Source organism: Schistocerca americana, chromosome 2 (assembly GCF_021461395.2).
Source record: "Schistocerca americana isolate TAMUIC-IGC-003095 chromosome 2, iqSchAmer2.1, whole genome shotgun sequence".
Classification (NCBI taxonomy): Eukaryota; Metazoa; Arthropoda; class Insecta; order Orthoptera; family Acrididae; genus Schistocerca; species Schistocerca americana.
The window spans coordinates 470,287,924-470,313,107 of record NC_060120.1 but is presented as its reverse complement, the minus strand read 5'-3'; positions in this window follow the sequence as shown (position 1 = coordinate 470,313,107).

Genomic DNA, 25,184 nt, shown 5'->3' with positions numbered 1-25,184 from the left:
TTAGAATTTGAAAGAGAGTATTCCAGTCAACATTGTCAAAAGCTTTCTCTAAGTCTACAAATGCTAGAAACGTAGGTTTGCCTTTCCTTAATCTTTCTTCTAAGATAAGTCGTAAGGTCAGTATTGCCTCACGTGTTCCAGTGTTTCTACGGAATCCAAACTGATCTTCCCCGAGGTTGGCTTCTACTAGTTTTTCCATTCGTCTGTGAAGAATTCGTGTTAGTATTTTGCAGCTGTGACTTATTAAGCTGATAGTTCGGTAATTTTCACATCTGTCAACACCTGCTTTCTTTGGGATTGGAATTATTATATTCTTCTTGAACGAGGGTGGAATCTGAGAGTGTTGTTGCGAAGCGGCTTATCTGGCACACGTGACACGGGTAACGCAGGAGATTCATCCAGTTGTGTCACACTGGCGCTGGCAGGGCCAAGTTCCAGCAGCAACGAGCTGTACCTGCAACACGTTCTGCCGCACGGCGTCGAACCCGACAGCAGAGGAATCAGAGCTTTAACACCATCCGTACAACAGAAAGGCAGAACCTCTGTTACAACATAAACGCAAATCCTCTGTGGCACGAGTCCCCTGATCGCTTGACGTCCGACCCTTAGCTCTGTTGTGGCTTATGTGACGGGAATCGACACCTTTGTAAACAAAGATCGGCCAAGCCCTTATAAATACTAGTCATTTTTAGACAGGACAGCGGGAGGTCCACGGCAGTTGTCGACACCTGAACCTGCAAGCCGCCATCGCCAGACGAACAACTGCTAGCTGCGACCCAGCTCTTCGTGCTGAGTCCAGTGCTGCTGACAGCACCCTCCAACCGGTGGGCCACCTGCGGGAGTATTTGTGCTGCAGCCGGCCTCCTAACCTGGGGGTCTACAGTTCGACGCGGGGGCCGTACAGCGGGTCACCCACCTCTCCAGTGCCAGCAGTAACCTTGCTTTCCACCTCGGCTTGTACGAGCCAGGCACTGCTGCTGAAAGCCGCTGCCTCCGCAGCCTGGTTCCGCGCACCCTGTCGCACTCTGTCGCTACCACTTGTCGTCGCAGCTGCCATCTTCACTGGCAAAGCGACACCGGGCAGTGGGCAGAGGTAAGATGCCCGCTGACCGCAGCAGCTTCTCGCTGACCGTGTACAGCTATGACTTTGCGCGCGTTGGCTTCTCTGAGGATGTCACGACCATCCTTGTTTGCTGAGCAATAAATGAATGTATTAACAGTGCTGTTTTCATGACAAAACACGGAACGGCAACCAGGAAGTTGTCTGCTTCCGCTTTTTGGGCAATCTGTGGTCTTTGTTGAAATGTCACAGGAGCTCAAGTGGCCCTCACTGCATTGAATGGTGCTTATAAGTACTTTGGCTTAAGAGAGGCCCAAAGCGGCCTATTTGTGCACCAAGTGCCTGTGGGAGTTCCCGGTGGATAATCTCCCGGATTTTCGCCATTGCCCAGTCACCGCGTAAAACCTGCAGATGGATTGTCTCGCCACATGACAGAAATGGGAGAAACGGGAGCTAAAACGCCAGAGTTCACAGGCCCTGCTCTTCCATTCAGAAAGTTTACGAGAATGCAACATAAAATTGTTATTCATATACATGTATTCTCACTTAGAGTCATGTGACAAACTAGTATGACATGGCAATTTGATATGTTCCATCATTCTATGAAACTCCTTAGGCATGATGATCGAGCATTATTTTAACAGCAGTGGTAAAATCACGTAGCAATAGCGTTAATGGCAATGTTGACAATAAGGAACATCTGTTTGTGTACCAGGTGAGTACATGTGTGTATAAGGAACAAACAAATGAAAACTGGACACCCGTCACAAAGGAACCATGGATTGCTTCTATTCAAAAGTAATCAACACTTTTGTTACGACGAGACGATCAACTCTTGTTTTGTTTAATGTGGTTGGCCGCTGACGAATGCACAATTACACCCTCTCTTACACTCATTGTCGTATTCAAACCGACGCCAGAGATGTAAAAAGCACACGGTGAAGGATCCGGTTTGTACAGAGGATTTTGCAGTGTTTCCCAACCAAATTACTGAAGCGCAACCTTCGTCTGAATGGCACGGTGGGGGCGGGTGTTACCGTGCAACAGCGTGATTCTGTCTGATAGCATTCTCGGGCGATTTTACTCCACAGTATGTCGCCATTCCTCCAAAGTGTCTTCATAACACTGCGCGTTGATTGTGGTTCCAGGATGGTGTATATCAACGAGCAGAGAGTCCTTGCAGCCTAAGGAGGTCATCATGACTTTACCAGAACTTGTGCCTACAGCTGTGGATTTTTTTGGCAGGGGAGTTGTGTGATAAAACTTCCTGGCAGGTTAAAAGTGTGTGCCGGACCGAGACTCGAACTCGGGACCTTTGCCTTTCGCGGGCAAGTGCTATACCAACTGAGCTACCCAAGCACGACTCACGCCCCGTCCTCACAGCTTTACTTCTGCCAGTACCTCGTCTCCTACCTTCCAAACTTTACTGAAGCTCTCCTGCGAACCTTGCAGAACTAGCACTCCTGAAACAGAGGAGGGCTTCAGTAAAGTTTGGAAGGTAGGAGACAAGGTACTGGCAGAAGTAAAGCTGTGAGAACGGGGCGTGAGTTGTGCTTGGGTAGCTCAGTTGGTATAGCACTTGCCCGCGAAAGGCAAAGGTCTCGAGTTCGAGTCTCGGTCCGGCACACAGTTTTAATCTGCCAGGAAGTTTCATATCGGCGCACACTCCGCTGCAGAGTGAAAATCTCATTCTGGAGTTGTGGGATGTTTCCACTGTTGTTCCTGCGATTCGTCCTCGGGCTGCCCCCACGCTGCCGATCGTACGAAGGCTGTGCTTCAACGATTTGGTAGGGAATTGCAGCATCATCATCCTACATACAGGCCTTAGCTTTAACTACGCGATTTTCACACCTTTGGCGGTCTGAAGAAAGAAAGCATGGACGTCGGCTTCAGTCGGATGAGGAGTGCAAGAGCTGATGCAGCTGTGGATCCGTCAGAGGCCGGCCGCGTTCTACGTAACAGGAATTGATCTACTTTTGAATAGAACCAGTCCATGGTCCCGTTTTGGCGGGTGTTCGCTTTTGAAGATGGCTCTGAGCACTATGGGACTTAACTTCTGAGGTCATGAGTCCCCTAGAACTTAGAACTACTTAAAACTATCTAACCTAAGGACATCACACACATCCATGCACCAGGCAGAATTCGAACCTGGCATCGTAGCGGTCGCGCGGTTCCAGACTGTTGCGCCTAGAAATGCTGGGCCACTCCGGCCAGCTTCGCTTTTCATTTGACTGCCCCCCCCCCCCCCATAGAAGATGTCCGAAGGCATTATTATTGTAGTGGTTGGTCCGTTTAGTACTGTATCTGATAGACCGAATGTCACTAACATCTGTTGGTAGTTTGACTAAGCTCCAGTATTTAGTAATGACAAGATACATCGCAATAACTGTGTGAGAAGCGACATTTTATGCAGGTCTCTCCATCGCAACACAGTAGCGCCTTGGGCCGTGTAGACGATCCGCAGCGTGGAGACGGAACGACAGCGGAGAGTGTGAGGTGAGGTGGCGGAACGGGAGCGCCGCCTGCCCGCCCCTGCCCCTGCGCCCACCGCTGTGCCGTGGCGCAGCCTCGACATTTGCCGGCGGCCTTGGCGGCAGCACACTCGCTGTCAGCCGCGGCCCATCTCCTCCAAACACGGCGGCCCGGCGGGCGCCGTCTGCCGCGGCGGTCGCGACACCCACGCCCCCGGAGTCGCTCTCACACGCCGAGATGCACGCCGCCGGACGCCAGCATTCTGCTCTCGCCGAGGCGATTGTACTTGCAGCAGTACTACGCAGCTTACCTTCGATCATATCCGAACACTCTGAGATTCACTTCTAAATTTCGCTTGTTACACTACTGGCCATAAAAATTGACACGCCACGAAAATGACGTGCTACAGACGCGAAATTTAACCGACAGGAAGTAGATGCTGTGAAATGCAAATTATTACCTTTTCAGAGCATTCACACAAAGTTGGCGCCGGTGCGACACGTACAACGTGCTGACATGAGGAAAGTTTCCAACCGATTTCTCATACACAAACAGCAGTTGACCGGCGTTGCCTAGTGAAACGTTGTTGTGATGCCTCGTGTAAGGAGGAGAAATGCGTTCCGTCACGTTTCCGACTTTGATGAAGGTCGGATTGTAGCCTATCGCGATTGCGGTTCATCGTATCGCCACATTGGTGCTCGCGTCGGTCGAGATTCATTCACTGTTAGCAGAATATGGAATCGGTGGCTTCAGGATGGTAATACGGAAAGCTGTGCTGGATTCCAACGGTCTCGTATCATTAGCAGTCGAGATGACAGGCATCTTATCCGCATGCCTGTAACGGATCGTGCACCCACGTCTCGATCCCTGGGTCAACATATGGGGTCGCTTGAAAAACAACAACCATCTGCACGAACAGTTCGACGACGTTTGCAGCAGCATGGACTATCAGCTCCGAGACCGGGGCTGCGGTTACCCTTGACGCTGCATCACAGACAGGAGCGCCTGCCATGGTGTACTCAACGACGAACGTGGGTGCACGAATGGCAAAACGTCATTTTTTCGGATGAATGCAGGTTATGTTTATAGCATCATGATGGTCGCTTACGTTTTTGGCGACATCGCGGTGAACGCACATTGGAAGCGTATATTCGTCATCGCCATACTGGCGTATCACCCAACGTCATGGTATGGGGTGCCACCGGTTACACGTCTCGGTCACCTCATGTTCGCACTGACGGCACTTTGAACAGTGGACGTAACATTTCAGATGTGTTACGATCCGTGGCTCTACCCTTCATTCGATTCCTTCGTAACTCTACATTTCAGCAGGATAATGCACGACCGCATGTTGCAGGTCCTGTACGGGCCTTTCTGGATACAGAAAATGCTCGACTGCTGCCTTGGCCAGCACATTCTCCAGATCACTCACCAATTGAAAACGTCTGGTCAATGGTGGCCGAGCAACTGGCTCGTCACAATACGCCAGTCACTACTCTTGATGAACTGTGGTATAGTGTTGAAGCTGCATGGGCAGCTGTACCTGTACACGCAATCCAAGCTCTGTTTGACTCAAAGCCCAGGCGTATCAAGGCCGTTATTACAGGCAGAGGTGGTTGTTCTGGTTACTGATTTCTCAGGCTCTATGCACCCAAATTGCGTGAAAATGTGATCTCTAGTATCATGGAAGTCATTCCCTCATGTCTTAGCAGATGTCCTATCATCCTGTCCCTTCTCCTTATCAGTGTTTTCCACATATTCCTTTCCTCTCCGATTCTGCGTAGAACCTCCTCATTCCTTACCTTATCAGTCCACCTAATTTTCAACATTCGTCTATAGCACCACATCTCAAATGCTTCGATTCTCTTCTGTTCCGGTTTTCCCACAGTCCATGTTTCACTACCATACAATGCTGTACTCCAGACGTACATCCTCAGAAATTTCTTCCTCAAATTAAGACCGGTATTTGGTATTAGTAGACATCTCTTGGCCAGAAATGCCTTTTTTGCAATAGCGAGTCTGCTTTTGATGTCCTCCTTGCTCCGTCCGTCATTGGTTATTTTACTGCCTAGATAGCAGAATTTCTTAACTTCATTGACTTCGTGACCATCAATCCTAATGTTAAGTTTCTCGCTGTTCTCATTTCTACTACTTCTCATTACCTTCGTCTTTCTCCGATTTACTCTTAAACCATACTGTGTACTCATTAGACTGTTCATTCCGTTCAGCAGATCATTTAATTCTTCTTCACTTTCACTCAGGATAGCAATGTCATCAGCGAATCGTATCATTGATATCCTTTCACCTTGTATTTTAATTCCACTCCTGAACCTTTCTTTTATTTCCATCATTGCTTCCTCGATGTACAGATTGAAGAGTAGGGGCGAAAGGCTACAGCCTTGTCTTACACCCTTCTTAATACGAGCACGTCGTTCTTGATCGTCCACTCTTATTATTCCCTCTTGGTTGTTGTACATATTGTATATGACCCGTCTCTCCCTATAGCTTACCCCTACTTTTTTCAGAATCTCGAACAGCTTGCACCATTTTATATTGTCGAACGCTTTTTCCAGGTCGACAAATCCTATGAAAGTGTCTTGATTTTTCTTTAGCCTTGCTTCCATTATTAGCCGTAACGTCAGAATTGCCTCTCTCGTCCCTTTACTTTTCCTAAAGCCAAACTGATCGTCACCTAGCGCATTCTCAATTTTCTCTTCCATTCTTCTGTATATTATTCTTGTAAGCAGCTTCGATGCATGAGCTGTTAAGCTGATTGTGCAATAATTCTCGCACTTGTCAGCTCTTGCCGTCTTCGGAATTGTGTGGATGATGCTTTTCCGAAAGTCAGATGGTATATCGCCAGACTCATATATTCTACACACCAACGTGAATAGTCGTTTTGTTGCCACTTCCCCCAATGATTTTAGAAATTCTGATGGAATGTTATCTATACCTTCTGCCTTATTTGACCGTAAGTCCTCCAAAGCTCTTTTAAATTCCGATTCTAATACTGGATCCCCTATCTCTTCTAAATCGACTCCTGTTTCTTCTTCTATCACATCAGACAAATCCTCAGCCTCATAGAGGCTTTCAATTTATTCTTTCCACCTATCTGCTCTGCATTTAACAATGGAATTCCCGTTGCACTCTTAATGTTACCACCGTTGCTTTTAATGTCACCAAAGGTTGTTTTGACTTTCCTGTATGCTGAGTCTGTCCTTCCGACAATCATATATTTTTCGATGTCTTCACATTTTTCCTGCAGCCATTTCGTCTTAGCTTCCCTGCACTTCCTATTTATTTCATTCCTCAGCGACTTGTATTTCCGTATTCCTGGTTTTCCTTGAACATGTTTGTACTTTCTCCTTTCATCAATCAACTGAAGTATTTCTTCTGTTACCCATGGTTTCTTCGCAGCTACCTTCTTTGTACCTATGTTTTCCTTCCCAACTTCTGTGATGGCCCTTTTTAGAGATGTCCATTCCAATTCAACTGTACTGCCTACTGCGCTATTCCTTATTGCTGTATCTATAGCGCTAGAGAATTTCAAACGTATTTCGTCATTCCTTAGTACTTCCGTATCCCACTTCTTTGCGTATTGATTCTTCCTGACTAATGTCTTGAACTTCAGCTTACTCTTCATCACTACTATATTGTGATCTGAGTCTATATCTGCTCCTGGGTACGCCTTACAATCCAGTATCTGATTTCGGAATCTCTGTCTGACCATGATGTAATCTAATTGAAATCTTCCCGTGTCTCCCGGCCTTTTCCAAGTATACCTCCTCCTCTTGTGATTCTTGAACAGGGTATTCGCTATTACTAGCTGAAACTTGTTACAGAACTGAATTAGTCTTTCTCCTCTTTCATTCCTTGTCCCAAGCCCATATTCTCCTGTAACCTTTTCTTCTACTCCTTCCCCTACAACTGCATTCCAGTTGCCCATGACTACTAGATTTTCATCCCCCTTTACATACTGCATTACCCTTTCAATATCCTCATACACTTTCTCTATCTGTTCATCTTCAGCTTGCGACGTCGGCATGTATACCTGAACTATCGTTGTCGGTGTTGGTCTGCTGTCGATTCTGATTAGAACAACCCGGTCACTGAACTGTTCACAGTAACACACCCTCTGCCCTACCTTCCTATTCATAACTAATCCTACACCTGTTATACCATTTTCTGCTGATGTTGATATGACCCGATACTCATCTGACCAGAAATCCTTGTCTTCCTTCCACTTCACTTCACTGATCCCTACTATATCTAGACTGAGCCTTTGCATTTCCCTTTTCAGATTTTCTAGTTTCCCTACCACGTTCAAGCTTCTGACATTCCACGCCCCGACTCGTAGAACGTTATCCTTTCGTTGATTATTCAATCTTTTTCTCGTGGTAACCTCCCCCTTGGGATACACACAGGACCTGGAACCTAGAGAAAGACAACTGAGAAGGCAGTACGACTAGAGAAGATCATCAATAGCAGGTATCACATGGTTATAACAGTGACGGTGATCAATTGTCTGGATACTGCTAATTGAGTCACTGCAAATTGAAACACGATTACGGAAGGCTTGTTTAATAAAACGTAGGGCTCTGTTTACGTCTGTCAGATCACCCATAAAAGCACTACATGTTCGTGGCAGGAAATGATGTTCGCGACCGGCGGGAGATTTAAGAACACTGCATGGTATAGTACATTACGCGACTGTTGAAGGTCTCGCGACGCGACGCGAAGCGACACGACAGCGGTGCGCAAGACACTTCTGTAAAGAAGTTTTTCGTCTGGTGATCCGGAATATATGATTTCGTTCTTTACTTTCTGTAGCTCCTCGTCAGCTTGTAGAAGACGGTTTACAGGTGGAAGAACTATCCAGCTAAGAGAGCATCTTGACCGAGTACTCGAGTGTGAGCACGAATCAAATAATCACTATTTCTGTAAAACTTCGGACAGCTCTTCTCGTCTCTACCGTTGATCGGATACCTTTGACCTTCCTGGTGGTTTTCCTCAGTATGGAATCCCTGCGTTCGGTGATTGCTGGACGTCTATCAGAGGAAGCTGACGAGCAACTCTTACTCATTAAGGGAAACGGGAGTTACTACCTCCCGGGAAACAGAAGCGGACAGATTTCTGCGTTTCTCCAAGTTATGAACACATTCATCATCGTCCACTCTTCCTTGAGAAAATATCTTTCAAACTGTAAGTAGGCTGTTTAGGTTTTCTTATTGGTAACGCCACGTAGTGCTCTGTATGAAAATCACTGGCTCTGCTGTGTGCAGTCTGTGGCTAGTTTGCATTGTTGTCTGTCATTGTAGTGTTGGGCAGCTGGATGTGAACAGCGCGTAGCGTTGCGCAGTTGGAGGTGAGCCGCCAGCAGTGATGGATGTGGGGAGAGAGATGGCGCAATTTTGAGAGCGGACGATCTGGACGTGTGTCCATCAGAAAGAGTAAATATGTAATATTGGATATCATGGACTGATATATATATATTATCACTTTTGAACACTATTAAGGTAAACACATTGTTTGTTCTCTATCAAAATCTTTCATTTGCTAACTATGCCGATCAGTAGTTAGTGCCTTCAGTAGTTTGAATCTTTTATTTAGCTGGCAGTAGTGGCGCTCGCTGTATTGCAGTAGTTCGAGTAACGAAGATTTTTGTGAGGTAAGTGATTTGTGAAATGTATAGGTTGATGTTAGTCATGGCCATTCTTTTGTAGGGATTATTGAAAGATTGCGTTGCGGTAAAAAATATTGTGTGTCAGTTAAAGCACAGTCATGTATAATTTTTCTAAGGGGACGTTTCAAAACCACATGTTTTGTGCTGGAGTTTATTGTGGGGAAGATAATGTGTGTGACACTCGTCACAAAGTAACGATTTTTAAACACTGCCACTCGGTTGCAAGTCAGGGAGCTTTTATCAGCCCTATGCGTTGGGACAGTCAACATTAACGTACGTGCAAGCATCTTCCTCAGCGTCAATAACAGGATCTCATACAAATGCTTGTATCTTTCGGACAGCAGGATTCACCCTCACTACCTAATTCTCTTATTTCTCTAACCTGCCCAGACATTTGTACGGAGAGAGCATTGGTAAATTACGTTATTCACCGTGAAGTATTTTTATTCATCAACCCTGACCGAACACAGGCCTTGCAGAGAGCTAACAGAGACTCCTACGCTACGTTTGCTCACTAATTATTTCTGCTGGTCGAGGTTTTCATATTTTTGTTCATTCGGTACGGCGTAATATAGCCGAGGGCAGCTGATTTATTAAGACACTGTATTGAGGACTGGCACCGTGTGTGGGCACTAGTACTTCTTTGTCTCATTTCTGCGTGTCTATCCAACAGCGTTTCCATCACATGGACAATGTGTGTGCCCTTTGCAATTTGGAGAAATTTTTGTATCATGAGCTAGGTTGCTTGATTTGTATTTTTAATGTTATTGACACAAGATTTCCGTTATGTTGAGTTCAGATGAATGGCAGAGGAAATTGGAAGAATGACGCTGAATAGATATAATGAGGCCTGCTCCTCTCCTTGGATGGGAGAAGCGCACAAGTAAGCAAACTAACGAATACGATATCTCGACGTTCGCTGAAATCGTGATGCGTTGCTGCACAACTACTGCAGTTTAGAAACATTTAGATAATAGAGTCGAAGCTACAGATTGACTAGTCCTTCTCCCATCTTTACGCAATTTTGATGTGACGTCCTTGCATGTCATCCTCTCTTCACATCTGCATAAGGCAAATGATGATTTAAAGCTAGTGAAATGTGAGCCATGTATTGACTAAACCATTCCTACAGCTTCACACTGTAAAAAAACGATAGTTCAAAGTCTCGTCGACGCAGAGTGTCTTTAGACAATCAGAATTACGTCAGTTCGGAGGTGGCACAAGAAAAGTGCCCGTGGCTTGATTTAAGTGTTGAGGAGGATGTTCAGTTGATGTGGCGTAGTCAGGACATGCAAGAAAGGGGGGCGGGCAGTTGGGTGTCTGAACACTGCTGCCGCCGACTGTCTCTTTCATGCCTTAACAACTAAACCACTTCGCTTCGTTTTACTCCAGAAATTACGTTATTTTCGATTTTAGAATTCGGCCTAGTCGCTTACAGAACTTCATCATCCTTGAAAGTTTTTATGAGTCCATGAGCAGAAACAGTTTTCCTGTCGCCAATTTTCTTAAATTGTTTCATTTACTATAGCTATTAACTATAGCTATTTTAGAAGTCATCTAGTAATCTGTACTACGTGGAATTAACCTTTTACCTCTATTATCTACAGTTACATCTACAGCATTACTCTACAATTGTGGAGTGTGTGACAGAGGGAGTCATTTTCGGACTACATCTACCATTTCACTCGCGAATAGCACGTCGGAAAGAGGAACACCTCAATCCTTCCGTGCGAGCTGTTATCTCTTGTCGTGATGGTCATTTTTCTGCATGTTTGTGGGAGTAAACATATTTCGGCATTAAGAGGAGAACATGGGTGATTTTAATTTCGTAGAAACATCTCGCTGCAACGAAAAACACCTTCGGTTTAATGACTGACACCACAATTCTCTTGTATCTACTTTCCTTCTTTTAATAACAGTAAAAAATTAACTGTTCCCTATAATCACTAGCAGTATATATAAATATCGACAAAAAAGCAGGGTTCCTTAAAATCTACCCATCTCCTGTCCATACGGACCAACACGTTAGCACTTTCCGATGGGTTCTTTTCCTGTAGCAGTGTGAGATGTCAGAAAAAAATCGGGGTAAGTGACGCAGCAGAGATGGGAGATGGAACGCCGATGCCCGTGGATGCTCAGGGAACGCCACAAGTAGTTTTAGTCTTATGTACTAAGGAAAACCGTTAGCTGTTCTCGGCGTTTCTTCACTTCTGAAAGTAATGAATTAACATCACGCTGTTCCTGACTCTTTAGGACGCATAGAAATGGAGGTGGCAAGAGTCAGTTCTACGATTGCATCCCTGTGCATTACAGAGAGCCAATACGCAACAGCTCACGGGCTGTTCCGGTAACAGCCACTGCTCCTCGCGGGGCACTGGCTGTGTATTAGAATAACTGTCCAGCGGCACCATATGGCCGGCGTCGGGCGCAAAGGGGAGAGATTACATCGGAGCAGTGAGCCGTGACGTCACTGGCAGCGTTGTGTGGCGCGGCGTGCAGGGAGAGCCGAGGTGCAGCGCCCCAGACCCGGAGCCTGGAGCCTGGAGCCTGCCTGGAGCTGGACAAAGGCGACCGCCGGCACCCCCTGCCCAGCGGACGGGATTCCTTGCCGCTGCACGCCGCCTTATACAGACCAAATGGTCTGGGCGTGCCGAGCCGCTAGTGCAGTAGCTGCGCTGCTGCCACAGCATTTACACATGTCCACGTTCTCATAATGTCGTAGATTAACCTAATAGATTATTGTTCTTCACTACAATAACTGATCTGGTGCAGCTCTATCCTGTGCAAGTGTCTTAATGTCTGCATAACTACTGCAACTCACGTCGAAAACAACCTACTTCGTGTATTCAAGTCTGTGTAACCGTGTACGATGTTTACATCCCCGTAATTCACTCCATTACGAAACTGACGACTCCTTGATGCTTCAGTATATATTCTATCAACCTACCCCTTCTTTTAGTCAAGTTGTGCCAAACGTTTCTTTCCCCCAAATTGTGTTCACTATGTGATCTATCCGTCTAATCTTCAGCATTCTCCTGTTACATCACGTTTCAGTAGCTTCTGTTCTCTTATTGTCTTAACACTATTGCCCGTGTTTCGATTCTGTACGAGGCTACAACCTGAACAAATACCTCGAGAGATCCAACATTAACATACCGGGTGATCAAAAAGCCAGTATAAATTTGAAAACTGAATACATCACGGAATAATGTAGATATAGAGGTACAAATTGACACACATGCTTGGAATGACATGGGGTTTTATTAGAACCAAAAAAATACAAAAGTTAAAAAAATGTCCGATAGATGGCGCTTCATCTGATCAGAATAGCAATAAGTAGCATAACAAAGTAAGACAAAGCAAAGATGATGTTCTTTACAGCAAAAGCTCAATATGTCCACCATCATTGCTCAACAATAGCTGTAGTCGAGGAATAATGTTGGGAACAGCACTGTACAGCATATCCAGAGTTATGGTGAAGCATTGGCGTCGGATGTTGTCTTTCAGCATCCCTAGAGATGTCGGTCGATCACGATACACTTGCGACTACAGGTAACCCCAAAGCCAATAATCGTACGGACTGAGGTCTGGGGACCTGGGAGACCAAGCATGACGAAAGTGGCGCCTGAGCACACGATCATCACCAAACGATGCGCGCAACAGATCCTTCACGCGTCTAGCAATATGGGATGGTTCTAATAAAACCCCATATCATCCCAAGCATGTGTCTCAATTTTTACCTCTCTATCTACATTATTCAGTGGTTTATTAACTTTTCAAATTTATACTGACTTTTTGATCACCCGGTATTTTAGTTTTTCCATGAACTTTTCTGCTATTGCCAGTCTGTATTTTATATCCACTATTTCTGCTGTGGTCGGCTATTTTGCCGCTGAAACTGCATAAGTTGTGTACTAGTTTAAGTGTAATTTCCTGCTGTAATTCCCTATCCATTTCCTGAATTAAATCGACTGCGTCGCATCACCCTCGTTTTAATGTTGTATAACGTCTCATGCCTGAATATCGTAGCGAAATGCAAGACAAAGTCGACGCTTGGTACAAGGACCACTAAACATGTATACAAATATCTTTGAAGAAATCATTTATCTCTAAACTGTCACTTATTTGAAACAACACAGTTTCATTTAAAAAATGGTTCAAATGGCTCTTAGCGCTGTGGGACTCAACTGCTGTGGTCATCAGTCCCCTAGAACTTAGAACTACTTACACCTAATTAACCTAAGGACATCACACAGATCCATGCCGGAGGCAGGATTCGAACCTGCGACCGTATCGGTCGCGCGGCTCCAGACTGAAGCGCCTAGAACCGCTCGACCACACCGGCCGGCAGTTTCATTTAACTTGCGATTTCTTACTATTCTTCCTTGGGCATTATCAAGTCATCTGGTGGCAAGGAGTTATGGCAAGCCTCAGGTAAAACAAGAAACCACAAGACTTAAAAATACGATAGCCTGCTGAAAAGTAATGGCTCCGAATTTTTACATGGAAACATAAAGCTTTTTAAATAAAAAGGTTAATATTCTACATTATTCTTCATTTCTACTTATTTGCAACCCTCAGCCGATAGAGGGCTCTCAGTTGTAGTGTGTAACATTGCGGTGTGTAACGTAACTATGTCTGTGCATGAAGAAACAGCGTGCTGTAACCGAGTTTCGAATTCGTAGAGTTCGTCCACACAAGGGGCACCCTCTCCTTCAACCTGACAGTGCTAGAGAACACAAGAGCGCTCCAACTTCTGCAAAAATCCGATGTCTTGGGTTCAGTGTCCTCCATCATTCTCCAGTCAGTCCCTACTTGGCCGCCTCCGATTTTCATTTGTTTCCAAAACTTGAATACCACTTTCGAGGACTTCACTTTGATAGTGAAGGAGCCGTGCAAGCAGAGGTGGGATTGTGGCTCCGTCAGCTGAGTGGAAAGTGCTACAGTGAGGGTATCTACAAATACGTTTCACGCTGGGACAATTTAGTTTGTCACCAGGATGGCTATGTTGAGAAATACATACGTAGACATGAAGAATAAAAATGCAGAATGGTAACGTTTACACTATTTAAAAAGCTTGAAGAGTTAGCATAGAAAATCGGAGTAATTACGTTTCAGCACGCTCTCGTATGATACATACTCTCTCCACTTACATATCTCTCGCAAAAGCCATCAGATGTATTCCAACACGTCATGAGCCACATAAAGTGTGAAAGAAACATGAAGTAGCTTTCATAATTAGAAAATAGTCTGGTACGAGCGCAGCGAGTATGTAATGCCAGCTTTACGTAGGTTTCGCTAAAGAATATAACATTGTCGTGCCACATTACCGTCGGTTGGTGGTGTATCTTACAACAACAGATGCGAAGGAAGTGCAATGGTTATACGGAGTTTGTCGCGCTACGTGTACACCCAACACAGGTCAGCATATGTGTTGAACTAATCGCAAATGAAATGAAGTGCATTTCAAATAGCCCCACAGACGAAAATGACTTATTTCAAGATGGTTGTAGCTACTGTAACCGAAGTATGAAATAAGAATATAAACAAATTGGACGCACTACAGAAAGGTCCAGAACTAGTCAACTGTATCACTGGTAATCACGCACTGTAAACAGCCACAACCATAAATTGTTTAGAAGCAAGCATCCGGAGCCGCTTGACATAGAACGATAGCATAAAATGAGCTCTAGGAGAGCCGTAAGGCAGATTCACTCTTCCAAGAATGAAATAACGTGAAGACTCATTCGACCAGGTCATGAATTTAACTAGTCTGTTCAAAACAGTGAAAGGATTGCGTTTCTTCAAGGATTTGTTCAGTTGGATCGAGAGCGTCACGGGCAGCGTGCATCACAGAGAAAATTACGCTACTGTTAAAGTTTTATAATGCGCGTATTCCAAGAAGAGCGAAGCAATGTAATACTTCCTTCCCTTTCTGACGAAATGATCAAAATCAAAGAAATTATTGCTTGTACATAGACTTACTGACAGAATCCACACTTTGTAACATGGAAATGGGAGTCGGGGTATAAATGTAGCTGTAGATGTAACCAGTCGCACGGTACCAATACTTGAGGACACTATAGTTAGATGTGAATACTGTGTAAGGTTTTCATACGTTTTCTGCCATTGAAAATATTTCACCTTTACTGTACTGGGACAAAGCGGCGTAACACGCTGCATGAGTAGTGGATAACATTCTTAACTGTGTTTAATGTAATCTGTGGTGCGCTTGGTGCAGCAACAGGGTGTTCTCTTTAGGTGTACAGGCTAGTAGCCAGCAGTTGAGTTCAGGGAAGGGAGATCTGAAAGTTGTGAATCTGGGAGGAATTGTCTGGAGTTCTTTATTAAGCTTGTCTGTGAAGATATTTTCCTAACTGTATGGATGGAGAAGATTTTTGGAGGAATATTACAAGAGAACCAACGCATGGGGAAGAAAGAAATGTTTGTCAAAACCATTAATTGAAGGAAACCTTTATCCCTTAGCTAACTTAGAATATTCATGGTTAGCGATGATTTGATCTCTCTTTTCATTGTGTCGCAAATAACGCTGTTGGTTTAAATGTCTTTAATTTTTGTAACAAGTCAATTTCTTAAGTTTTAGGGTCTTCTTTTGTTGTACAGTCTTTTTTTTTTGACAAAAATGAGAGCATTTTCAAGGACTCTTTTCTTTAAATTAAAACAGACATCCACGATTCTCATTAATATTAATTAAATATATGCTGCATTTACTGATCTCAGTTTGCTTTCGAGAACGTCAGTATACCAGACACAAAACAGCATGCTGCGCATGAAGTAAGTTACTTGTCTTTCGGGGAAAATCTGACTTTGCATTGTTGTGAGCAAGCAGTCGGTAGTCATAATTTTCAGGTGTTGTGCTAAGCAAACGGATTAATTTACAATGAACAGTGAAGGTAATCTTAGAGTGTTACTTTCTTCCGCGTCGAGCAGTGTTTTGTTTTGTTGATACTCCAAGTCAGACTTCACACTTCATACTACGTAACTTCCATAACGTACTTCAGAGTTGTGTTTCAGTTAAATAGTATTCTCTGAGTTTGCAATTAGTTTCTTTTGGGATTTAATTAGATCCAATTTCATTATTTCAAATCCAGCATTTCACTGTGATTAAAGTTTTTGTCATGGCGCTTCGCAAGCAAAACCGTCTGTATTGCTCAGCTGTTTAATACATCTAAAGGACGCCTTATACGAAGAGGAAGTTTTTGAAAAAGAACGTTCAGTATTTCATATACAGGTAAATTACATAGAAACATACGACTGAAAGGAAAATACAAGATTTTTTAAATGTTCGGATGTTGGTGTATTCAGAACATTATGATTTGGACTGGAAGATTAATCGTATAATATAATTAACATAATGGTGGAAGCTGAATAAATTAAGTAAAATTTGTGCCACGGTCGGGACATGAGCCTGGACTGAACTAACTCTAAAGACAGCACTTTCATGCAGAATATACAGGTTTAGATTGCTGGTGGTATTTCAAGAAGAAACTTTTACGCTTGAAGGTCATATGTGCGTCATACAGAATCCGAATTTGTATAGCATTACTTATTATTTAGTCAGCGTTTCTGCTTCATAGCACAGTCCACCTAGGGATATAACAATAGTACACGCCCACAAATGCATGAAAGACGCAACTTTCAACATTAGAGATTGAACCTGCAAAGCCTATCATGGAAATTAAGATATGCTACGGTTTGATTGGACCAGCTTCTTTCTTTTTGTTTAAGATGTCTCTCAGATATAATCTTCAGAATCACCGTATTGACATGGGGACATTTTTTAATATTCGTTGCTTTATTTTAAATTACACATGCGCCTGGAGTTCAGTACAAACTAGCAGTTTTGGAATGAACAGTTGCCGAAACTGTTGCACATTCTGTGAAGTGGATCACAAGTCCGGACAGAATTTTGTTACTGGTGTTGGTGTTCAAATAATCATTCTAATTCGCACTACGGGAAGAATTCACGAAGAGTATCTTACTTATAACTAGGCCTACGCCCCATATTATCACTACACCCCCTACAAAAGAAGAAAGGCATTAAGCGATACAACATATATAATGATTGCTTTAATTGCACGTTGAAGTCTGCATCGATGACTGCTGTTAACTTTCGATGTATGAGCAAACTCGGAAGTAGTGTACCCATTTACAATCGTTTCGCCGCTTTTAATATTCCAAATCACGTATATCGCACTACAAAAGCTCAATTTTAACCCAAGGGGGAGAATGTTAACATCGGTTTCCACATCTGAACAACTGAATACACGTTTTTTACATGCAAGAATATTATCTTGAAAGTTATCCAGATTTTTAGACCGATGTAAGCGAACTGTGTTTCTGCTTTTCCTTAGATTTCCAAATCTACTTCTGATAATTTAAAGCAAAATGGGGTGAAACTGTATTTTACTTAGATAGTACATAAAATAAGGGAAAATGACAAATACAGGCTTCTTAGTAAGACGCGTTTCAATCTATCTATACCAATAAAAAATCTGTAAGACTATCCTGTCAGTGTGTGTGAATGTCTGAATACTCATTTCCAAAATTACTAGGGAAACTTTCGTGGGACTTTCGCAGGTTACTTAAGTATAGGCATGCCGACGCATCGTGCTCTGGCACAGCTTGGGGTGGGGAGTGTGGGGCACGCATCACGAGCTAATCTTACCCTACAAGCAGAGTCGTTAGGGCAGCTGACGCTACATAGTAGTTTGCTTACTCACCATCACCCATGACAACAAAGCTACTGTTAAGTGAGCTCATCCGAGGGTAACAATTTATATATAATTTTTTTACTGCTCTGTGCAGTCACGAGGCGCCACACCTATGCCGTGCCATGGCGATGGCCGCGCCGCGGCCGTGAAGTGCGTTTAGTTTGTGGGGCGCTCAAGTGCACGGTCATCAGCGCCTGTACGAAGTTGCAATTTTTACACTGTCTGAGCCGCGCGGAGTAGCCGTGCGGTTTGAGGCGTCATGTCACGGACTGTGCGGCCCCTGCCGCCGGAGGTTCGAGTCCTCCCTAGAGCACGGATATGTGTAAGTCTAGGGACCGATGAGACAAGCAGTTTGGTCCCTTAGGAATTCACACACATTTAACATTTTAACATTGTCTAATTTTTACACTATCCAATCTAGCCACTGTTACGAATGATGATGAAATGATGTGAACAACACAAACATCCAGTCCCCGGGCAGAGAAAATCCCCAATCCGACGTGGAATCGAACCCGGGACCCCGTGGTCCAGAGGCAGCAACGTTAGCCACTAGACCACGAGCTGCGGACGCTGTAGTGAAGTGCTGGGTGTGGTCGTGCAAACGCTGCTGACAGAGCAAGCCTCTGGTCGTGTGCGCCGAAAATCGAGGCCTTTCTACGCACGACGAGCGTTGTGCGCCGATCGTCAGTCGCGATCAAAGACCACGATGGTTCGACACACAAAAAGTGATGTCGGCGGCCTGTAGGAGGCTGAGCTCTTGTACCTGGGATTACTGTACACTCTGGATACCACATGGTCTGTGCGTTTCATAAACAGCAAAATAACTGCGAGCTCTGTTGGTTATTGGATGACTTTTGTATTTAAACTGTAATATTACTGGATAGTGTGTCTACCTGGAGAGGGTTTTAGCTTGAGCGAGGGCATGGGCAGTGGAGATATTTTTATTTAACCTCATTGTGGTGTTTATGGTCAGTGTTTCTTTTCAGTTATTCCGTGTTGGTAAAGCTAATTCGATCTTGTCCTTTTAAGGTATCTTAACTGTGGCAATGTGTTGATCTTAACTGATGTGTTGGAACTGTGGATGCAGCAGCCTTATTACAGCAACCGCGTAATGGTTGCGTTTTAGACTTATTGCGATAGATATATTCATGGCGTAACTTTTCCAGTAACAGGGTATAACAGCATTTTTGGAACTGTGTAATTGGTACAGAATTTGTTAAATAGGTCTGACTACGACTTGACAATGTGTCTCAGCTACAGGCAGTTTCAGGTAGCCCTCTACATCTAAATGTGAAGTTGTGGTGACGGCTTACAGTCCATGTTCGTTGTTAAATGTAGTGCACGAATAGCAAGAGTCACATGAGTGCTAGCCCCAGTGATATTACAATTTCATAGATTAGACTATTTTAATCAGTCTTAATTGCCTTAGTGCAACTCTCATGTAACGAAATGTAAATACAAGTTTTAGTCTCAGTGATTTGGCGAATTAATACAGAGTTAATGTTTTTGTTACATCATACCTGGCATGAATTGTGCTATTTAATTAATTGGCGGTCTGATGCCTCAGAACTTATGTGAGAATGCTTTTTAAATAAAATATGAGTTAACATTCTACATCTTTATTTTTCATGTCTATGTTTTTATTCCTCAACATAGCCACCCTGGCGACGATCATATTTCTCCCGTCGAGACGACTGTTTGTTAACACAGTCATGTGGAATACTTGACTTTGTTGAAGAACCGCAGCCTCACCTCTGCTTGCACCGCTTCATCACTAGGAACGTTAAGACCTCGAAGGTGGGAAACATGAAAATCGGATGAGGCCAACTCGCAACAGGATGTGGGATGATCGATGACAGTGATCCCAAGGCGTCGGATTGTTACAGATGTCACAGCGTTCGTTTGTGATCTGGCTTTGTCCTGCTGAAGGAGAAGTTGCTCCATCTCTCGACGAAATCTTCGAGTCAGTGCTTTCGGTTTTCTGAGGGTTACTTACTCACCGTCATGTAAGTTACATGCCGCCATGTTAACGGTACAATTCGTAGCCCTCTAGCGGGAAAGGGCTACAAATCTGTAGACATGAAGAATAAAGATGTAGAATCTTAATGTTCGTTTTATTTAAAAAGCGATGAGAGTTTTCTCATAAATTCGGAGGCGTTACTTTTGAACACGCCTTACATAACGATCAGCCAGAACATTATGACCACCTGCCCAATAGCCAATATGTCCACGTTTTGCACGGATAACAGCGGCGAAGCATCGTGGCATAAAAGCAATGAGACCTTGGTCGGTCGCTGGAGGGAGTTGGCACCACATCTGCAGGACAAGTCACGTAATTCCCATAAATTCCGGGAAGGGGTGGGGGTGGAGGGGGCGATGAGCTCTGACGCCACGTTCAGTCACATCCAAGATGTGTTCTATCATGTTGAGACCTGATGAGTTGGGGGCTAGCACACCTACTGGAACTCCCCACTGTGTTCCTCGAGCCATTCCATCATACATTCCTGACTTTGTGACATGGTGTTTCATCTTGTTAAAAATGCCACTGCCGTCGGGAAATATAATCGTCATGAAGGGGTTGCGGTGGGGCGGGATCGGTCTGTCGTTCTTTCGTCTCATCTACCTCTATATTTCTTTCTTCCGACGTCATTCACTTTGCAGTAGTGGATACATGGCCAGCCAGTGTAAAGGAACGTTGATGAAACCACTACCTAATACCTACCACCTACCACACAGAGGCCTCGTAACTCAAGTTGCAAATCAGAAATTTCGGGCGGTAGGAGAATGCAGTTTAATTGAAGTAAGCATTTCAAAATTCTATTAACGTCTTCTTATCCGTAAGGAAGCACATGAAATGGCTATCAAATCCATATTTAATGAGGCAAATGCTCTACCATTCCAAGTTCACCGACTATACAACATATTTCACACTAAAAAACAGCCAGAATTTCTGCAAGTCTGACCCGATTAATTTTGCAATCTAACAGTCACTGACCCACCACTATCAGCGAGTTGAGCATTCGGTCGTTTCAGTGGTCTTATATGTCAGAAGTGCTCGCCAAAGTATTCCATAAAGAACACGGAATATTGCACGAGAAATGGTCTCTACGACCAAAAGATCACACGCTTATAACACTTCGATAAATTACTTTCAAAACATCCCACTTTCCTCAACATGTTCGTAATTACAGCCGTTTTAGTCCCGACACATTCTGAACACAATGAACTCCGTAATTCTTCATTTAACATATTATTTTCGCGGAGACATCTATCACGGTGTTACTCGGAAGCAGGTTAGCGAGCGACTCCCTCGATGCTCCTCTCCTCTCTTCCTATCTAACTATCTGCGTGCGGAAACCGCTTAATTCTGATTGGCTACTGATCTGAATGACCAATCAGAATGATCCTTCCAGATCATTCTCACGGCAAAACGTGCCTTAGCCAACCATAATCAGATAGTCATTTACGTCATTACAATTTCAATTTCTAATATATTCTTTAATAAAATAAAACGAAATGCAAAATATTCTTTAAATTAATGTGGAAACTTTTTCCTCTTCCGACTTTTATTCTGGCTGCTCTCTTAAAAAAGCAAGCACACACTGACCTGTCTTCAGCATCGTGGTTACAACACAATTTTCCCACGGTCCAATTTCATAAGCTTCTACATAAAACGACATTAAGTTTTAAAGTATATTCCGCATACACTCATTCATTCCCATGTATTAACACAAAAAATTATAAGCAAATAATTTTGAATGGTTTTTATACTACATAATATAGAGTAATTAAAGTTTTGGTTCAAATGGTTCAAATGGCTCTGAGCACTATGGGACTCAACATCTTAGGTCATCAGTCCCCTAGAACTTAGAACTACTTAAACCGAACTAATCTAAGGACATCACACGCACCCATGCCCGAGGCAGGATTGGAACCTGCGACCGTAGCAGCCTCGCGGTTCCGGACTGCAGCGCCAGAACCGCACGGCCACGGCTCTTTGGCCATCATGATGCCTTGCATGAGCTCCGCTGAACACATTGATGCCCACGTGAACGTTACCTAGAGCATAGCGGAGCCGCCAGCAGCTTGCCTCCGTTCCGTAGTACAGGTGTCAAGGAGCTGTTGACCTGGAAGAAGACGGATTCGCGCCCTACCATTGGCAGGATGAGGAATCCATTGGGATTCATCAGACCATGCAACACTCTGCCACTACGGTAACGCCTAATGCAGATGGTCGCGTGCCCATTTCAGTCGTAGTTGATGTCGTAGTGTTTACATTGGCATATGCATGGATCGTCGACAACGGAGGCTCATTGTTGAGATGAGTGTCCGGTGCACCGTGTGTTCAGACACACTTGTGCTCTGGCCAGCATTAAAGTCTGATGTTAGTGCTACCACAGTACGCCGTCAGTCCTGTTTTACCAGCCTGCCCAGCCGACGACGTCCGACGTCTTTAATGAGAGGTCACCGCCCAACCCCAAAACGTCTGTTGAAGACTCACCACAGCACTCCTGAAACATCCGACAAGTCGTGCAGTTTCCAAAATGCTCGCGCCGAGCCTACGGGCCATCACAGTGTGCCCCCAATCAAACTCAAATCGCTGACATTCCCCATTCTACACAGGGACAGCACGCTTAATACTACATTACCGTGCCTGTGTCTGACTAGCAGTCATTCCTCACCAGGGGGCGATGCTGTCGCGTGGAAGGGTTTATATCATTAGTAGGTCGGAGGTTATGTTCGGCTAATAAGTGTATCTTGACGGCCATAATATCTCTCTCTCTCTGCTCAGATTGCTGAAGCCGCTAAGGTGATCGCTCGATGAAGCGGGAAATCCGGGTTCCAGCCATGGTCCGGCATAAATTTTCACTTGATACCCTTGAATTCATTTCAATGCCCAGTTGCGGCGCTTGTCAAAATTTGTATCACGTACATGTATTACACTTAAGTTGTTGTGGTAAGCCGGGCGAAGTGGCCGTGCGGTTAAAGGCGCTGCAGTCTGGATCCGCAGGACCGCTACGGTCGCAGGTTCGAATCCTGCCTCGGGCATGGATGTTTGTGATGTCCTTAGGTTGGTTAGGTTTAACTAGTTCTAAGTTCTAGGGGACTAATGACCTCAGCAGTTGAGTCCCATAGTGCTCAGAGCCATTTGAACCATTTTTTGTGGTGGTAATGTACGGAACTGCACCAAAAACTGAAGTATGAATGATTTTTGGCGAAGTGAAGTCATGTGACTTCAGTTCCCAACGATGAAATTCCATAGTCCACTCACGGTAAGTCAAATTTGTTATTGCAGTTAGTTTCCTTATCATTGGCCTTTTCTATGCATGAAGTTTTTATGAGATAAAATATGTACAAAAACAATGTTCACTTGGAGGTCAACCTTGCGTTACCACTTTCTTGTTCCACTATATGCTCTTATACCGAAAAAAATGAGAAGCCTAACTGTTTTGGAACAGAGATTAAGTTCAAAGTCTGCTCTAATCTTAAAGTTGCGTTTATAGACAAATATTTGGAGCCATGTTTGATTCCATGGAAGTAGTTTATTTTTAACATGTTATTACTAGCTTGAGGCATGGTATTCCTCGCCCATAAACTGATTTGTTTTTAGGTTTTTGTAATTTAAGTATAGCGCAATAATTTTACTGCAAAAGAAACAAGTTTTGCAGAAAGGCTAAAACATGGCAATATATGTTTAGATTTGTAAGAATTTGGTGGTGTCTACCCTACGCTGTAGAATACAAAGCCGTTGATCAACTGTCTATCCTAACACTGGAGAGAGTTACGAATATGTTGATGTCTTGCAAAGGATTTTGGAACGATTACTGTTTTGCAGGAATTCAAAGGGAGCTGTTATGAGTGCTAGTCGTATAAATAATCGCAGATTTTTCCTAGTCAATAACAACGTCTCATTTTATCTGATTCTCATTAGTATTACTACCTTTTACTGCCTTAGAATTTTGGCCTCTAATTTTAAATAGCGTTGAACAACTTATCTCGTGAAATTATAGTCTGCCAGACGAAGTACCGGAGGTTGATTTTTCCGATAAACCGTCCGTGACAATTCAAGTTTACAGGAAATTTATATGTACGTAAACGGAAAGTGTACTGACGAACTACGCTATAAAATACTTACGGAGTGGAGTTGATCTTATATCTGTAAACAAGAGACCGAAGACGAAGGGTCATAAATTTCAGTTTTATCCTCATTCGTCGTGTAGACCGTAACTCTCGATTCCTCTCCATCTCCTAAGAAGTAAACGGAACAGCAAGTGGCAGGCGGTTCAGATGACGGTCATGAATAAAAGCACAGTTACCAGTGATAGATGCAGAGTTAACTTCTGCACAGAGGTTTTCTTCTTTTTTTTAAGTGCGAGAGGAAGATGAGCAGCGTAGGAGTGTGTGTTGCGTGCGTCAGAGGAAGAACACTCCCCGTACGACGGTGTGCGGAGGCTCGCCTGGCGCGACACGTTGGCGGTTTTTTGACGGGAAGCCGCCTTCTCTGTATCACCCAGCCGCGTGCTGCCAACTGTACCGCTCTGCATAAATCTAGAGACAACGCTAGAGCCGTGGGGACCACGCCATCCTGCAAGATTCAGAGCGCTCTGCAATGACAAATGTGGCCTGAAGCAGCGTTTCTGAATTCACATAGGAAGACTGTCTACGAGGGTCAAAACGTACACTACTGACCATTAAAATTGCTACACCACGAAGATGAAGTGCTACAGACGCGAAATTTAACCGACAGGAAGAAGATGCTGTGATATGCAAATTATTAGCTTTTCATAGCATTCACACAAGGTTGGCGCCGGTGGCGACAGCTACAACGTGCTGACATGATGAAAGTTTCCAACCGATTTCTCATACACAAACAGCAGTCGACCGGCGTTGCCTGGTGAAACGTTGTTGTGATGCCTCGTGTAAGGAAGAGAAATGCGTACCTGCCTTTCTGACTTTGATAAAGGTCGGATTGTAGCCTAACGCCATTGCGGTTTATCGTATCGCGACATTGCTGCTCGCGTTGGTCCAGATCCAATGACTGTTAGCAGAATATGGAATCAGTGGGTTCAGGAGGGTAACACGGAACGCCGTGCTGGATCCCAATGGCCTCGTATCACTAGCAGTCGAGATGACAGGCATCTTATCCGCATGCCTGTAACGGATCGTGCAGCCACGTCTCGATCCGTGAGTCAACAGATGGGGGCGTTTGTAAGGCAACAACCATCTGCACGAA